The sequence below is a fragment of the Amblyomma maculatum genome, chromosome 6 (assembly GCF_055883805.1).
Source record: "Amblyomma maculatum isolate TAMU_Amacu chromosome 6, ASM5588380v1, whole genome shotgun sequence".
Lineage (NCBI taxonomy): Eukaryota > Metazoa > Arthropoda > Arachnida > Ixodida > Ixodidae > Amblyomma > Amblyomma maculatum.
In genome coordinates this window covers 186,815,246-186,831,651 of record NC_139349.1, presented here as the reverse complement: position 1 = coordinate 186,831,651, position 16,406 = coordinate 186,815,246, and the positions used below count along the sequence as shown (strand labels likewise).

The following is a 16,406-nucleotide window of genomic DNA, read 5'->3' as shown; positions in this document are numbered from 1 at the left end:
GCAACCAGAACGAGTTTCCACCCGCATTTACTCGGACCGGTGGCGCCAGCAACCTGCGTGTTATAGCTGTGGTATGACCGGACACATCTCCCGGTATTGCCGTCGGCAGGGCCTGCTACCACAAGATCATCGACCGCTGCCCAATGTTTCTAATCATTTCGACACTGAATTTTATCCGACACCGACTCTGGATACACACCGCCCGGCACAGATGCGAAACGGATCGCCTGCTTCGAACCGCAGCTTGACGCCGCCAACCCAAAGACAGCGACAATCTCCGTCTCCTCGGCGCCGTTCTTGCGCTTCGGGAAACTAAAAGACGCAGCCGATGGGGGTGAGGTCGCCGGAAAATCAACGTTCCCAATACCTCTGCCTGTGTTTATGTTAAAGAACAAACTCGAAGTATCCATTGATGGCATCCCCACCATGGCACTAATTGACACTGGCGCAACAGTCTCTGTTATGAGTTTAGCATTCAAGAATCGATTATGACATAAAGTGATGTTTAGCGTGAATCAAGCTGTGGTATTCCGTGGTGTTGGCGGTGAATAATTGATGCCTTTGGGTGTGTGCTATGCGAAAGTTGTGATTGGTGGCCAAGCGTTCCGAACCGAATTCACAGTGTTGCCTCGTTCCACGCATGAAGTGATTCTAGGTATAGACTTTTTGCAACAGTGTGGTGCAACGTTAGACTGCCGTAGTGGACAGATCTCGCTTAATGCTGCGTTGATGTCGGCCCTTGTAAAAACCTCGTCGCTCGATTTAGGAGCGTTTTCTGTGTCTGAAGATACAGTTGTACCTGCGATGTCTGGAGAATTCCTTCAAGTTATTTCATCTACGAATTTATGCGAGGATTTCGACGCCGTAGTGGAACCTACAGCGCTGGCCTGTGCAAAGAAGAGTGTCTTGGTGCCTCGTTGCATAGTTTCAGTCACCAAAGGCCACACCTTGCTGTGGACTGTAAACTATTCAGACGAGCCAGCCGTGTTGCCTCGTGGCATGAGGCTCGCTCATTACGAGGAAGGTGTGTCGAATTACGTGCCGGCACTAAGTAACCATGCTCCTGAAGAGAAAACATTCCATTTTGCAGAGTCTCGAATCCGGGCAATAATAAACACATCTTTGGGAGCACAGGAGCACCGAATTTCGGCTGACCTGCTTTCCAAGCATGTTTCGGTTTTCGACTTCGCCAGAGATTATCAGCCACCGATTCCAAATTTTCGCATCCATCATTGGATTGATACTGGAATCTCTCGCCCGATCAGACAGAAACCCTATCGTGTGTCTCCGACCGAACGTCAGCTTATTGACGAACAAGTTCATGACATGCTCCAACGTGGCGTTATCCAGGAATCTTCAAGTCCTTGGGCAGCTCCAGTTATTCTCGTTAAAAAGAAAGACAACACATGGAGTTTCTGTGTGGACTGTAGTCGCCTTAACGCCGTCACCAAAAAAGATGTATATCCGCTTCCACGTATTGACGATGCAATCGATTGTCTTCACTCAGCGTCATACTTCTCTTCGGTAGACTTGAGATCGGGGTACTGGCAGATACCGATGAACCCAAGCGGCAAAGAAAAGACGGCATTTGTGACAACCGATGGTCTCTATGAGTTCAACGTAATGCCCTTTGGATTGGGCAATGCGCCTGCCACGTTCGAACGATTCATGGACACCATTCTGCGGGGACTCAAGTGGAAAATTTGTTTGTGCTATTGAACGATGTTGTGATCTTCGGCAAGACCTTTCAGGAACACAATAGCCGCCTCTCCATCGTTCTTGATTGCATTGAGAGAGAAGGCCTCGTCCTCAACTCTAAGAAGTGCCACTTTGGCGAACGCCAAACAATTGTTCTTGGTCACTTGGTCGATAAGGATGGTGTTCGGCCGGATCCTCAGAAGATTGCGGCTGTAACCAGCTTTACAGCACCGAAATCAGTGAAGCAGCTTCGGAGCTTTTTAGGACTGTGTTCCTGTTTTCGTCGTTTTTTTCCCAGATTCGCTGACATCGCATACCCGCTCACGTGCCTTTTGCACAAAGATGCACCGTTCAATTGGACTACTGACTGCGACTCTGCCTTCCGCCACCTCAAATTCCTTCTGACATCAGGACCTATCCTACGTCACTTCTGTCCTTCTGCCCCCATCGAAGTTCACACCGATGCTAGTGGCGTGGGCGTGGCGCAGTGCTCATCCAGCGTCATGGCACCGATCAGCATGTGATAGCTTATGCCAGTCGTTCGTTGAGCGAGGTGGAGCGTAACTACACCGTTACTGAACAAGAGTGCCTCGCAGTGGTTTTTGCGGTGCAGCGATTTCATTCCTACCTATATGGCAATATTTTTACCATCGTCACTGACCACCATTCGCTCTGCTGGCTCGTAAATCTTCGTGACCATTGCGGCCGGCTCGCTCGATGGGCAATGCGGTTACAAGTGTTTAACTTCACTGTGGCATACAAAAGCGGCCGTCAACATGCTGACGCTTACTGTCTGTCACGCTTGGCGCTTTCGTCAACTGGTAGTGATGACGACAACTTTGATGACTACCTGGCGCCTATCTCGGCAACGTTTCCTGACCCTCAACTGTTTCAGACAGAACAACGCAACGATCAGACTTTGGCACCGCTCTTCTCTGCCGCTCAAGGTTCAAGAGATGCGGGTTCCTGCGTTCGTGCTGGCCTGCTTAACAAGAAGCATTTCAACCCCGGAGGTGCGCGCTTTCTTCTCGCCGTGCCGGAAAACCTCCGTATTCCCGTTCTTGAAATGATGCACGACGATACCACGTCGGGCCACTTGGGTGTCGCCCGGACCCTTCATCGCACACAGGAACGCTTTTACTGGCCGAAAATGCGTCAAGTCATTAAGCGCTATGTAGCTAGTTGTGTTACGTGCCAGCAGTACAAGCTCCCTACTTCCAACAGGTGGGCATCGACCTCTTGGGTCCTTTTCCGCGATCTTCGAACGGTAACCGGTGGATAGTGGTATGTGTTGACCATCTCACTTGATATTCAGAAACAGCCGCAATACCCTCAGCCACTGCTTACGAAGTATCCCTATTTCTTCTGCGATTTCTCGTCCTGAGTCATGGCCCTCCTCGAGTTCTGATCAGCGACCGTGGGCGCCGATTTACAGCTGAAGTTATCGAAGAACTCCTTCGTCAAGGCAGAAAGCTGGGCTAGTTGGCGAGTCATCATAAATAAAAAGACTAGCGCAAATAACACAGACACAGACATAGGAGAAGACAGGACGAGCGCTCGTCCTGTCTTCTCCTATGTCTATGCCTGTGTTATTTTCGCTAGTCTTTTTATTTATGATAACTCCTTCGTCTATGCACCTGCGATTACCGTCATACAACGCCGTATCATCCGAAATCGAATGGGCTTGTTGAACGAACCAACCGCACTCTGACCACTATGTTGGCGATGTACGTGGACTCTGATCACAAGAACTGGGATGACATCCTCCCTTTCATTACATACGCGTATAACACAGCCCAAGAAGAGACGACTGGCTACAGTCCGTTTTACCTCCTGTATGCTCGAGTTCCCCGCAGCTGTCTTGATACCATCCTTCCTTTCTCCCTGCACAACGAGCCTTCTATCGCCACCACTTTATGTCGAGCCGGAGAAGCTCGCCGCGTTGCCCGCCTCCGCATCCTGGACTCACAGGAACGTTCAAAGGAACGTTATGACAACGGGCGCCCACATGTCTCTTATGTGCTCGGTGATTTAGTGTTGCTGTGGACGCCGCTGCGCAAGCGTAGTTTACCCCAGAAGCTGCTGTTTCGCTATAGCGGCCTTTTTGTCGTTTTGGAGCGCCTGAGTGACGTGAACTATGTAATTTCACGCCGCACCGAAAGTGGCCGATGCTCACGCCGGACTCAAGTGGTGCATGTCGCTCGGCTAAAAAGGTTCCATTCCGGCACCTTCCTTAAACTGCTTGCCTTGGGGCTTCGTCTGCGAGGGGGAAGTGTCACGTGCTTCGGGGCGTCAGAAAGAAAGGAGAAGCTTGGGAGAGGAAGAAACAGAAGACGCAGTGGTGCGTGCTGGTGTTCATTGAGGGACTCGCAACGCTTTATACGACAAATAAACACCCCCGTTACGTACTGAGTACGTAACAGTTCTCGAGCGATCTTCAGTTTTGATGTAAGATTATTTTTGTACTTTTTGAATTGGCTAATTAAGTTTTCATCTTTTATTTTTACAAACTCTGCGTACAAGCTATTTTTATGTTTTATCATTTGCAGCAACTCAGACGTTACCCAAGGTTTCCTAGCCCTAGATGTCGCGTCATATAGAATTTTAAATGATGTGATGAAATTATAGTCTGCAGTATCGCTACTATCCGCCTAAAAACATTATTCCAAGTCTGTTGGCTAATATGACAAAAGGAATCAAGGTTTTTATTAGTGATAGACTGTTTATAAGTTATTCGCCTTTTCCTTTTGTTCATATGCACGGGCTTGCTAACTAGCATGAAGATTCCAAGATGATCACTAATATCTGTGTAAACAACGTCTGCGGTTATTAAATTAGTGTTGTAGTGTCACACCAACGCTCGGTGACTGTCGACGGTGACAAAGACGACAAGCATATGTCGAAAAGGCGCGTGCTACGAAGAAGACGCAAGAGACTGACGCGCTAGTTCGACCAGAACACCGACCTCAGACTTAAAGTGCTCTTACATTTGGTGGAGGCTGCTCTTCGTTCCCTCCTCTCACGCTGGAGCTTCGCAGTCGCACACTCGCTCCGCCATCCGCTATGACTGAGGCAGCAAGCCAGACCGCTTCACCATGCTCGACTGCTCCCACCGCTCCGCCTACCATCCTGTGCTCTGGTGGGCTTCGCCAACGTGATCCCAACTTTTTCAGTGGCGCAGATGACCAGGATATGGATGACTGGCTATCCTCATATGAACGCGTAAACGCATACAAGTGGGACGATACCACCAAGTTAGCTAACGTCCTCTTCTACCTGACAGATGTGGCCAAGTTATGGTTTCGCAACCACGAACCCGACCTGGCCACCTGGTCGGCCTTTAAAACGAGCTTTTCCGAGGTGCTCGGCGGCCCGCCGTGCGTAAACTCCGCGCCGAACAACGCCTCGAAGCCCGCGCTCAGCTTCCTGACGAAACATTCACTAGCTACATAGAGGACGTTGTAGATCTTTGCAAGCGTGTTAATCTATCTATGTCCGAAGCAGACAAAATCACCAAAATCCTGAAGGGAATCTCTGACGATGCGTTTCATATGTTGACGGCCAGAAACCCGCAAACCGTCGTTGAAGTGGTTCAGCTTTGCCAAAGTTACGGCGTCCTCAGGAGGCAACGAGCTTCTACTCGACGTTCTGTCATGAACGATCGGTTATTCTCGCCTCCCGCAGCATGCGGCCTCGCATCTGAACCGCTTTCCCTCCTTCCCGAGATCAAGGCTTTTATACGGCAGGAAGTGGCTCGCCAACTGTCGCTCCTCCCTGTTTCTGCTGCATCCACCCCATCGCTAGATCCTGCACTTCGACGCATCATCCAGGAGCAAGTTGCAGAAGTTTTACCGCCAAGCTCTCAACTTACGCCTGTGACAGCCCCGCTAACGTACGCCGCTGTCACCGCCAGACCACCACCGTGCCCTGTCGCGTATGCTGCGCCGTTACCACCACCACCACCTCCGCCCCGCCCTATCTCCCTCCTCGACTTCGGGTCAACAATCCATGGCGGACCTCCGACAACCGCCCAATCTGTTATTCATGTGGCGTTCCTGGCCACGTCGCCCGGCTTTGTCGCCAGCGCGCGCAGCCGTACCGCAATGGCCCCCACCTGTACAGTTCCAACTTCAGTTCAAAATATGAACCTTCCCCTCCGCCTGTCGCTGCTGGCACTTCTACCGACTCATGTTATCCTGACCGCTCCTCCCACTCCTCTCGTCGATCGCCGTCTCCCCGCCGTAGTTCCCTCTTGCCGCTGCGCCGTCGCTCTCCTGCTGGCCCGGAGGAAAACTAGCGGCCGCAGTTCCGGAGGCAAGACCTGCGTTTTCTTCTACTTGTGCAAGTCCTCTGTCTTCCCCGGCCGACGTTATCGAAGTGTTTTTTGATGGCGTCGCAGTTCTCGCGCTTGTGGACACTGGCGCCGCTGTGTCTTTTATAAGTGCCAACCTTTGATGCCGACTTCGTAAAAATACGACGCCTGTTTCGAAATTTTTTCTCCGAACTGCCAGCTCGCATCGCATTCAACCTCTTGCGGCGTGCACAGCTCGAATTGTTATTCAGGGTGTTTTGTACGTCGCCGAATTTCTTGTGCTGTCTCACTGCTCTCACGAACTGATTCTGGGTTGCGACTTTCTCGCCAGTCATCATACGATTATTGATTATGCCCGAGACAGCATCGAATTGTCTCCGCTTTCATCTGCTGCCTCGTCCGACACACCGCTCCACGTCGATAAGATAACCGTGGCCGAAGATACTGACATCCCCGCCTGCCCTACCGTCTTCGTCCCCGTTTCCTGCGCCTGCTTTTCCGATTCGACTGTTCTTTTCACTCCGACGCATGCCGGTAATCGTCGCCATTGCTTAGTCCTGCCTTTCGCCCTTCCGACCTTTTGTGGTGGCTACAGCGCCATGTACGTCTCTAACCCGTTGCCTTGTCCGTCAACGCTTCTTCGCGGTGAACGTCTTGGTCATGCCGAGCCCTTTGATGACGCTATGACATATCCCGTCTCAGAATACTTAGGCCCACTTCAGCTCGATACTATTGACTTGCCTGCTTCTGTACACAACGACAACTCCACTGCAGATTTTTCTGGCTGTCTTGATGCCAGCCTTTCAGCAGATCAACGCGACCAGCTCGTCAGCTTACTTCAGCGCTCCTGTTCCTCATTCGACTTACCTCAGAAATCTTTGGGACGTACATCCGTTGTCACTCACTGCATCGACACCGGTACGCACGCCCCGGTACGCCAGCGCCCTTATCGCGTATCGGCTGCAGAACGTCAAGTTATGACCGGCACGTTTATGACTTGCTTCAGCGTGGCGTCATCCAGCTTTCGCACAGCCCTTGGGCTTCTCCAGTTGTTCTCGTAAGGAAAAAGGATAGCTCTATCCGTTTTTGAGTTGATTACAGGCGATTGAACAAGATAACGCGAAAAGATGTGCACCCCCTTCCACGCATTGATGACGCTCTCGATTGCCTTCAAGGTGCCAAATTCTTTTCATCTCTTGACCTGCGCTCGGGCTACTGGCAGGTACCCATGGCAGCTGACGATCGACCAAGAACCGCTTTTGTGACACCAGAGGGTCTCTATGAATTTAAGGTCATGCCGCTTGGATTTTGCAACGCACCGTCCACCTTCGAGCGCATGATAGATACAATTATGTGCGGACTCAAGTGGCATGACTGTCTTTGTTACCTGGACAATGTTGTGGCGTTTTTAAAAGATTTTACGTTACATTTGGATCGTCTCGAGCGTGTGCTGAAGTGTTTGACTGATGTCGGCCTGCAACTAAATTTGAAAAAGTGCTGCTTCGAGGCTCGCCAGCTTCCTATATTGGGACACGTTGTTTCGAAAGACGGTGTTCGTTCAGATCCTGCCAAATTCCGTGCAGTAGTTGAGTTTCCACGCCCAACTTCCCCAAATGAGCTGCGTAGTTTTATAGGGCTGTGCTCGTATTTTCGTCACTTCGTTCGCAATTTCGCTTTGATCATCTCGCCGCTGACTGAGCTCCTTGCCGGTGACGCCATTCTTTCGTCTTGGACGTCCGACTGTGACGGCCTTTTCGTCGCTTCGGCGCCTTCTAGTGTCGCCTCCGATTCTCCGCCATTTTGGCCCTGCGGCGCCTACCGAAGTTCACACTGATGCCAGCGGTGTAGGTCTTGGTGCTGTCCTTGCACAACGAAAGCCCGGCTACCCAGAGTACGTACGTTGTTGCTTATGCCAGCTGAACCTTAAAGGGCCACTGCCCAGGGAAGGCCCTTTTAAGAAAAGGAGCCCAGTGTTTCGATCAGGTACCGGAGATAGTCTGTGCGAAATTCTACAGCGACACGCGCGCCGCAAAGCATCGAAAATACAATTCAAAGCTCCCTCATGCTCTCCTTTGAGAAGCCAGCTTCACCGCTTCCTGCGCTGGCCCGACGGGCCCCGATAATGACGTACGTACCGGGAACGACGTCCATTGGTCCGTCTCGCTGGCTGACGGGAGAAGGATGGGTGTCTACCGCTCGCAGCGCGCTTTTCCCTCGCCACGGCCAGACTGAATCCAGCGGCGCGCGCTCCCTCGACCGTCTTTTTCTTATTTCGCGCTCGCGGAGAGCCACGCCCCACCTCCCGCCAAACGCGGAGGAGGAAGGGGAATTTGTATTGCGGAGGCTAGGCTACCTCGGGCAGGAGAGTGAAAAACCTTTGCGAGGGAACGGAAGGAGAGAGGCAGGATAGATTCGGGTGATTGCGGTGGCTGTAACTGCGTTATTAGTTACTCTTTTCAAAAACATTTTGCGGCCTTGCGTTCCAGGGGCGAAGTCTCACAGTCACCGGGGAAGAAAATATTTTCGACTGGAGGGTGGACAGTGGGCCTTTAACAAAGGCCGAAAAAAATTATTCTGTAACCGAAAAGGAGGGCTTGACCATCATTTGGGCCATTGGAAAGTTCCGCCCATATCTCTACAGTCGTCCCTTTTCTGTTGTTACCGACCATCACGCACTTTGCTGGTTGTCCACCCTTAAAGACCCATCCGGCCGTCTTGCTCGTTGGGCCCTCCGCTTACAAGAGTGCGACATTCAGGTCACCTACCGGTGTGGTCATAAGCATTCTGATACCGGCGCCCTGTCTAGGTCACCTCTTCAATGCGGCTCCGACTCGACAGCTATCACCATAGGTGACTCATCGTCACTAGAAATTGTCGACATGCCCAATGAACAAAGGCTTGAATCGCTTCTCTTCTCACGCTTTTATCTACACCTTCTCTGCGCCCAGCTTCTCGAACGCTTCGCCGCCAAGCTCGTCATTTTGCCATCCGCGACGGCATGCTTTACCGCCGAAATTACTTTTCCGACGGACGCAAGTGGCTCCTTGTCATTCCCCGGCACCTTCGTTCGGAAATATGCGCCGCTTTTCACGCCGATCCTCAGTGTGCCCACGCCGGAGTGTTGAAAACTTACACTCGTCTTCGCCTCCGCTATTACTGGTAGGGTGTGTGCCGCTTCGTGCGGCATTACGTCCGCGCATGCCAGGAATGCCAACGCCGCAAAATCCCTCCACACCACTCCACCGTTCCGAGGCAGCCCTTGCCCTGCCCCAGCCGGCCATTCGACCGTGTGGGTATTGATCTTTACGGGCCACTAACAGCCACTCCAGCTGGTAACCGTTGGGCTATCGTGGCTGTTGACCACTTTACCCGCTACGCAGAAACATCATCTTTACCTTCTGCGTCGGCGCCGGACGTTGCGTCTTTCGCCCTGCACCATCTCGTTCTGCGCCACGGTTCCCCTAAAGAATTGCTCAGTGACCGTGGCCGTGTTTTTCTTTCCGAGGCCGTTGAAGCCCTTCTTCAGCAGTGCCGATTATCCACCGTTCTACCTCGGCCTACCATCCGCAGACAAATGGCATGACGGAACGTTTTAACCTCACCTTGAGTGACATGGTGGCCATGTATATCGCGTCCGACCACTCAAACTGGAACCGGATTCTCCCTTTAATCACGTACACTTATAATACTGCCATACAAAGCACGACCGGCTTCTCCTCCTTTTTCCTTCTATAGGGCCGTGAACCCACCTCAACTATGGACACGGTACTCCCTTATCGCCCTGACACCTCCGAATCGACCACGTTCTCTCAAGCGGCAGCATATGCAGAAGAATGTCGCCAGCTGGCCCGATCATGTACAACCGAGACCCAAGGTCACCAGCATTTCCTTCGCGCACCGTCTTGTCCAGCTCCTTCACAGACTCCCTCGTGTGAGCGAAGCGCTCAAAATCACAAAGGACGAGCGCTTCGCTGTATTGACGATGAACCAACTCGCCCAAACATTTTCCCTTCCCTCGTGTGGCTTTGGTTTCCTGCCACCCCCTCCGGCCTCTCTACCAAACTTGCTTCCAAATATCATGGCCCATATCGGGTTATTTGCCAGACCTCTCCGGTGAACTACGTTATAGAACCACTTGCACTAAACCGGATATACGTCGCCGCGGGCGTGAAACAGTGCACATTGACTGCCTCAAGCCTTATTACGACCCGCCTGTCGTGTCGACACCATGAGTCGGCAGGATGCCTCCTTTTTCTCCCGGGGATAATTGTAGTGTCACACCAACGCTCGGTGACTGTCGACGGTAACAAAGACGACAAGCGTATGTCGAAAAGGCGCGTGCTACGAAGAAGACGGCTGACAAAGAAGAAGACGCAAGAGACTGACGCGCTAGTTAAACGTTCGACCAGAACACCGACCTCAGACTTAACGTACTGTTACAGTGTCAATATTTGTAATGAACACATCTAATAAAGATGCACTTTCTAAGGTCACTCGTGTGGGCTTTGTTATTAAGCTAAAGAAACCATTCATTGCAATTAAAGAATGGAGTTCCTTTTGTGATTGAGAAGTTGAAAGCATATTTATGTTGATGTCATCACCTAAAACCATATCTATAGATTCATATGATGCATAGCTAAAAATAGTTCCGAGAAATGCCAAGAAATGACTGATGACGCCAGATGGTGGCCTGTAAAAGACGCAAAAAAGTTGGTTTGAACTTCGCAAAGTGAGCACTTCGTAATCAGCAGTTGTTGCCGTTTGTTCCTCGACCTTTTCACAAGATATTGTATATTTAAGTAGAAGCGCGATGCCGCCTCTTTTATCTTTCCGGTTTTGATAAAAGCACTGATATCCAGGACGGTGATACACATTCGACGCTGAAGTGTACCGCGTTTCAGTCAACATTATTGCTGTGGTGGAACTTCGAGAGTATCCAGTGGAATAGTTAATCTTCTTTGTTTATTAAGGATCTAATGTTTAATTGGAAAAAAGACAAATCAGTTTTTTTAGTTTTAACCAAATGCGTAACCTCATGTGGCTCATAACCCATGTGACGGAACTAGTACTTAGGTTGGATGCCAGCAGGTGCAACTAAGCAATTCTGCTAAGATCATCCTGGTGGGTGATCGCAATGACATTTGAGGTGTCCGTTTTGTGCGCATATATTTTTCCATTCAGTGTCCATGCGTACTTCATTTCAGTTCTTTCTTTTTCGCATTTGCTGCAACAAACAGTTTTTTCATTGAAGGACTCAAATGTTCATTGATGAAGATTTGTGTCGTCGGTTCAAGTTCAATGTCCTCCGACGTTATGCTCTGCTTTCGAGCTTTCTCAAGGAAGGCATCATGAACGTACCTGCGGGCAAATTGCATCACTATGTTTGAAGCATCTGGATTTCCCGCAGTTCGAACGCGGTGGCAAACTTCGATGTCACCACTTTCAAGTGGAATCTCAGAATTTGCGTATTGGAATAGTTTACCTCAAACAACGGAACTCATAACTATCCTCCACTGCTTCCGAAAACATACCAAACATCTGATCCAACATTTTCTCCTTAGCAAAGCATAATACCTTACTTTGTTTCTAAAACAGCAATTTGCTACCCATAACATGTATTTCTAGCACTTCGATGTCCGCGCCTATTGCATATTTAATTGTATTAGTGTATATATACATTGTCTTAAGTGTCACGTCCTCTCCAGTGCACATATATGCATAGCAAATTGTTCAGGGAACACTGTAAAAACAAAAACACCTTATTAGGTGTTTTCGCATGTCTATAACTAACACCCATGCACCCTTGAAAAAAAGTGGCTTCAGAGTGCCAGTACACCCTCAAAGATGGTGCTTCGGTTGATCATAACACCCTTCTATGGGGCCAATGCACTGGGGTGTTTTCATCACCTTTACACCCTATTGCAGGGTGGAAGCAGTGGCATTGCACCCTTACACCCCTTGATAAAAATCAGTGCGGATAACGTCCATATATTGCATTCCCTAATTTGGAATTACTTTTGCCACTACACGTTCCTTAATGCTTTTCCTATGTGCACATTTGCAATCAAGCTTAATGGTATTCCTTTTAACCACCTGTAATGCCAAATGAGCATGTAAAGAGATGCTGCATGCCATTATTTTGACATCTCGAATGGCCCAAGCCAGTATGATTGTTTTTTCAAATTCACAAAGCATGTTACAAAAAAATGTCACACAGAAGGAATCTGGAAGTCTTTTATTCGGCATAGAAGGGTCAGGGTTCGGGCTAGTGGGTGCTCGGGTGCTGGTGGAGGGGGGGGGGCGGCAGGGGGGCGCTTGGGTTCTGTTTCTTCATTGATGCGCGCTATGGAACCTCATTTATTTAACGATACTGCCACTCTCCACCGAGAGCCTAGCAGACGGGCAAAAACATACATGGTATGTACGTAAATACCTAAAAAAATGAAAGAAGCAAAACAGTTCCAACAAATGCAGACAACAAAGTATACAATTTTTTTCAAAAACAGAACCGAACAATGAACACAGCAGTATGGTGACATTTCTTAAAAAACAACAAAACTTTTAGTCATATGCAACAATAATCGCAGTACACAATATTAATCCTATGCTTTGTCAGTGTCAACGCGTGCGCTTGCATAAAATTCGGCCTTAAGCAATAAAATAAAGCGTCGTGCAGCGCATCTTGGCTTCGACACGCAGACGCCCAAAAAAGAGGTGCTCTATAAAGCAGCACAAATTGTCGGACCCCTTGTCATATGTCAGATTGAACAGCCAAAATCGACCCATTATTGGAACAATACCCTAAGTAGAGTCGATGACTCGAAGAAGCTTCCGCTGCTGAATGAAGGGGAAATGCTCTTCAGCTTCTTTGATGCTGCTCCCAGTATATCCGACGCACGGCGTGGCAGGCTTTTCTTCCTGTTCCTTGATAAAATTGTGAAAGAAGTGCATAACAGAGCAGCTGTATAAATATGCACTGCACCTGGAAAAAGGAAAATTCAACATATTTTCTACTCTATATTTAGAATACGCCAATGCCCCTTTAGTGTACAGCAGTTTGCTAGAGAAGGGCCCTATCGGAAACCACTGGTGGTTATCTCACAATTAACAATGCAGAGTATACTGTTATGGTTGGTTCAGGAGGCACAAAGCCAGCAGTCTGATCAAGTCATAAATGAGAGCACATAAGGTCAACCCATTTTTATTCATGCAGCATGCTGTTGCATGGTAATTTTAGATTATGCAAGCTATTTTATCAAACAAAAATGGCTACACTCATCAAAAGCACCTGGGTTAGAGAACTTCTATGCTGCCCTACGAACTTTTCATTTCACATGAACTGGAATGCTTATTACGATAGTTAAAAATGTAAATAAACAATAAACAGCTCTGGAGCACGCTGTTTACTACTAAAATAATAACAGCTGGCTCAATTGAAGGCACTGGCCAAGTAGATACTGCAGAACCAAACAAAAAAAAAAACGTGGAAAGAGCATACTTAGTGATGGGGCAGTACAAAAAAAAAAACATTGCATGTAATACATAACACATAATGCATTTCTGAACTTTTGCACGTCTTCTTGTGCTAAGTATGGACCAGCCAAGCCCTAGGTCATCGCAATGCTTCCTGAAGTGTTTACATTTAAGGTTTAGTAACAAGGAAAAAGTGTTCTCGCTGCTCTATGTGGCAGTTCTGAAACTTCATCACACATTATTCATTGAAAGTGTACACTGGAACTTTGAGTTGAGCAACAATTACATGTGCAACAGCAGAGCATTACCTAACAACCAAACAGCAGAAGCTCTAAAAAATATCAACACTGAAGCATGGCATGTTAAAACATTTTCCACGCATAGCACATTGTATGCACAGGCATCCAGAACATCAGTGGTGAGCCTCAAGAGGCGGCAGGAAGCTCAAGTGTTCAAAAAGTTGTAATCGTTATAGCGGCAGGCAGTCTGAGCACTTTGAAATACTAAAGGTTCGAATACTAAAAATATGTTGACTAACTTGAAATGCAAAAATAACAATTTGAATTTATTGAGAATGTTTACTATAAATGAGAATGTCTATGACAGTGTCACATGGTTAATGCATGAAATGTTAGCATCTGTAGTTGAAGGCATTATATTTATACAGCATGAACCTTGAAACACAGCACTATTTTCTCCCAATCAATGTGGTAAACCTAATCTCAGAAGAATTAAAATTATTACATCATTTCAAACTTGGCTAGCAAATTACAGCATTTTTTTAAAACAACTATTAAACTGCATTACCCACCTTCAGAAGCCTGTAGGATAAGACAATGTGGCAAATATTTCTTTTGAAGCAGTCTCAGATTATATATTCCAGACATTAGGAACATGTTAGGAACTAGCAACCCCCTTTCCAGCAAATGCTAAACCCCACCAAGCTGCCTGCAAGAGCCATTTGATAAAGCAATGCTGGTCCACTGCAGCAGAGTGCTTAGTCAAATGGCACACTGCCCGAATCTTGACATTACCAGTGCTTCATCAGGTGACTCTTGTATGCAATACGACGTGGTAAGCATGTGATGGCAGGAGTCTTTTAAAAGTGCTTTTGATTGTACTTACAGTGCAAATAATCCTTTCACAGCAAAGAATTCACAGTTGTGATGAAAACTTGTGTAGTATTTCTATTTGAATTATGAATCACTAATACATATTACAAGTTAGACTGTAAACCATTTTAGAAACAAAGAAAATTCGCTAATAATGTCGGTTTCAAGTAGGCTTCCTGAATATTCAAATGACAAAGATAAAACTTACAAATGATACAAACAACATCCAGAGCTCCCGGCTGGTTCCCAATGTTTGCCAAGAGTTGCAGAATGCATACTGTCTGTACATCTACAATAGAAATAAGCAACACAACAATGGTGTACCTCCTTGCAGGTAAAAAGAGATAGCCGAGTTTTGAGGCGATAATTTATTGTCTAATTTAGGAAGACAAATAAACAAAATTGAAAACATGTAGAGGCACGCAAACTGAAAGCCAAACATCTGACAGCAAAAATTAGCAAAGCTTGTGAAGATTTGAATCAGGTATCACCTAATTCGCTGCTACTAGTTGAACAGATTCGAAAAGGCTGCACCATTACAATGGAGAAGAACAATAGGTAATTTAAATTTAGCTAATGCGAAAATTTTTACATATGAAGAAATGCACAGGCTAGTTATGGTTTTATTATTCTTTCTGATGCTCAGCCATGTTTTTAGTATATCTATAAGGCAATGCAAAATGGCAAAAATGTAGGCATTTAGCGAAAAACTGCCAATTAGATAGCACATGCAGCAAACAGAAGGAAACAGCTTAATACTTACGCTTCTTTCTCCTTTCACGCATTCCCTCAGAACATACTTCGAGCACCCGGGCAACGTCCTTTTTTCTTGCACGAATGGTGTCCTTCAGAACCAAGACAAATGTCTTGTTAAGGCCAATTTCAACTGCCTCTTTGCCGTCCTTCTTGATCAGCATGTAGACGTCACGTAAGAACTGCAAGTTTGTGTGAATGGTAGCCATAAAGAATTCATTTTACTCAATGTTTCAAGTAGCAGAATATTAAAAATCATTGTGCAAAAGCTAAGGCAATTGATGCCTTTGTACATATCTGAAAAAAAAAAAAAACTGGCATTAGCAAACAGCAAATATAAATATTTACTAAGGTTAGAAAACTGCAAAAACCATCAGTATTTTGTCACTCATGGCCAAACTGCAAGCAATATTAAGGAAAGTCTAATATAAAAAATAACAAAGCAAAAATTATGATCCTCCTTCCCTCAACTTGGCACACGGCTGAATGGCAATAAAATATGTAATATATCTCTAAACTAAGGGTCCCCGCTAAGCTTTAAAAAGTAGGCTTCAATTCTTAGAGACAATCTACAGACATGCATCGTTAGCATATGAAAGTCAAATTGTTTTCTGCACCCTTTAAATCAGTAAACTGCTTTCAACACATACATTACAAATTTTTTAATAACAGTAAGTCACAAATTTGCCTGCAATATGCGCACTGTGATGAGCAAAGAAGGTAAACATATGCGACTAAGGCTATGATAACCGCTTCATATGTACATTTAAGCGAAAGACAAAAAAAATGTAAACATCTGGTCAGAATCAAACTCTGTAATAGCAACATCCGGTACAATATTTGGCCACAGAATTCAAGCTGTCGACCTCTACTTGAATGCTGAGGCATCAGTATCGAATATCCATTTATTCTAGTCTAAAGACACTACAAAAATCAAGTAATGCGGTCAAACAGTTATGTTGAAATGTGACCACAAAAATAATGAAAACTGGATGGTTTGAACCACATCAGCTGACTTAGCACGTGTACAAGTGCCTTAATTGAAGTCTTGCTGAAAA

General features: G+C 47.1%; 1 long non-coding RNA gene across 1 annotated transcript; it reads right to left on the bottom strand.

Annotated features, from left to right (window-relative positions):
- Window positions 1–12,587: 12,587 nt before the first annotated feature.
- LOC146187577 (uncharacterized) lies at window positions 12,588–15,518 on the bottom strand. Its single transcript, XR_014707942.1, has 3 exons — window positions 15,359–15,518; window positions 14,804–14,884; window positions 12,588–12,934 (listed from the first exon to the last, which is right to left on the bottom strand). It is a non-coding gene; the product is annotated as an uncharacterized LOC146187577 (long non-coding RNA).
- Between the last annotated feature and the right edge of the window lie 888 nt (window positions 15,519–16,406).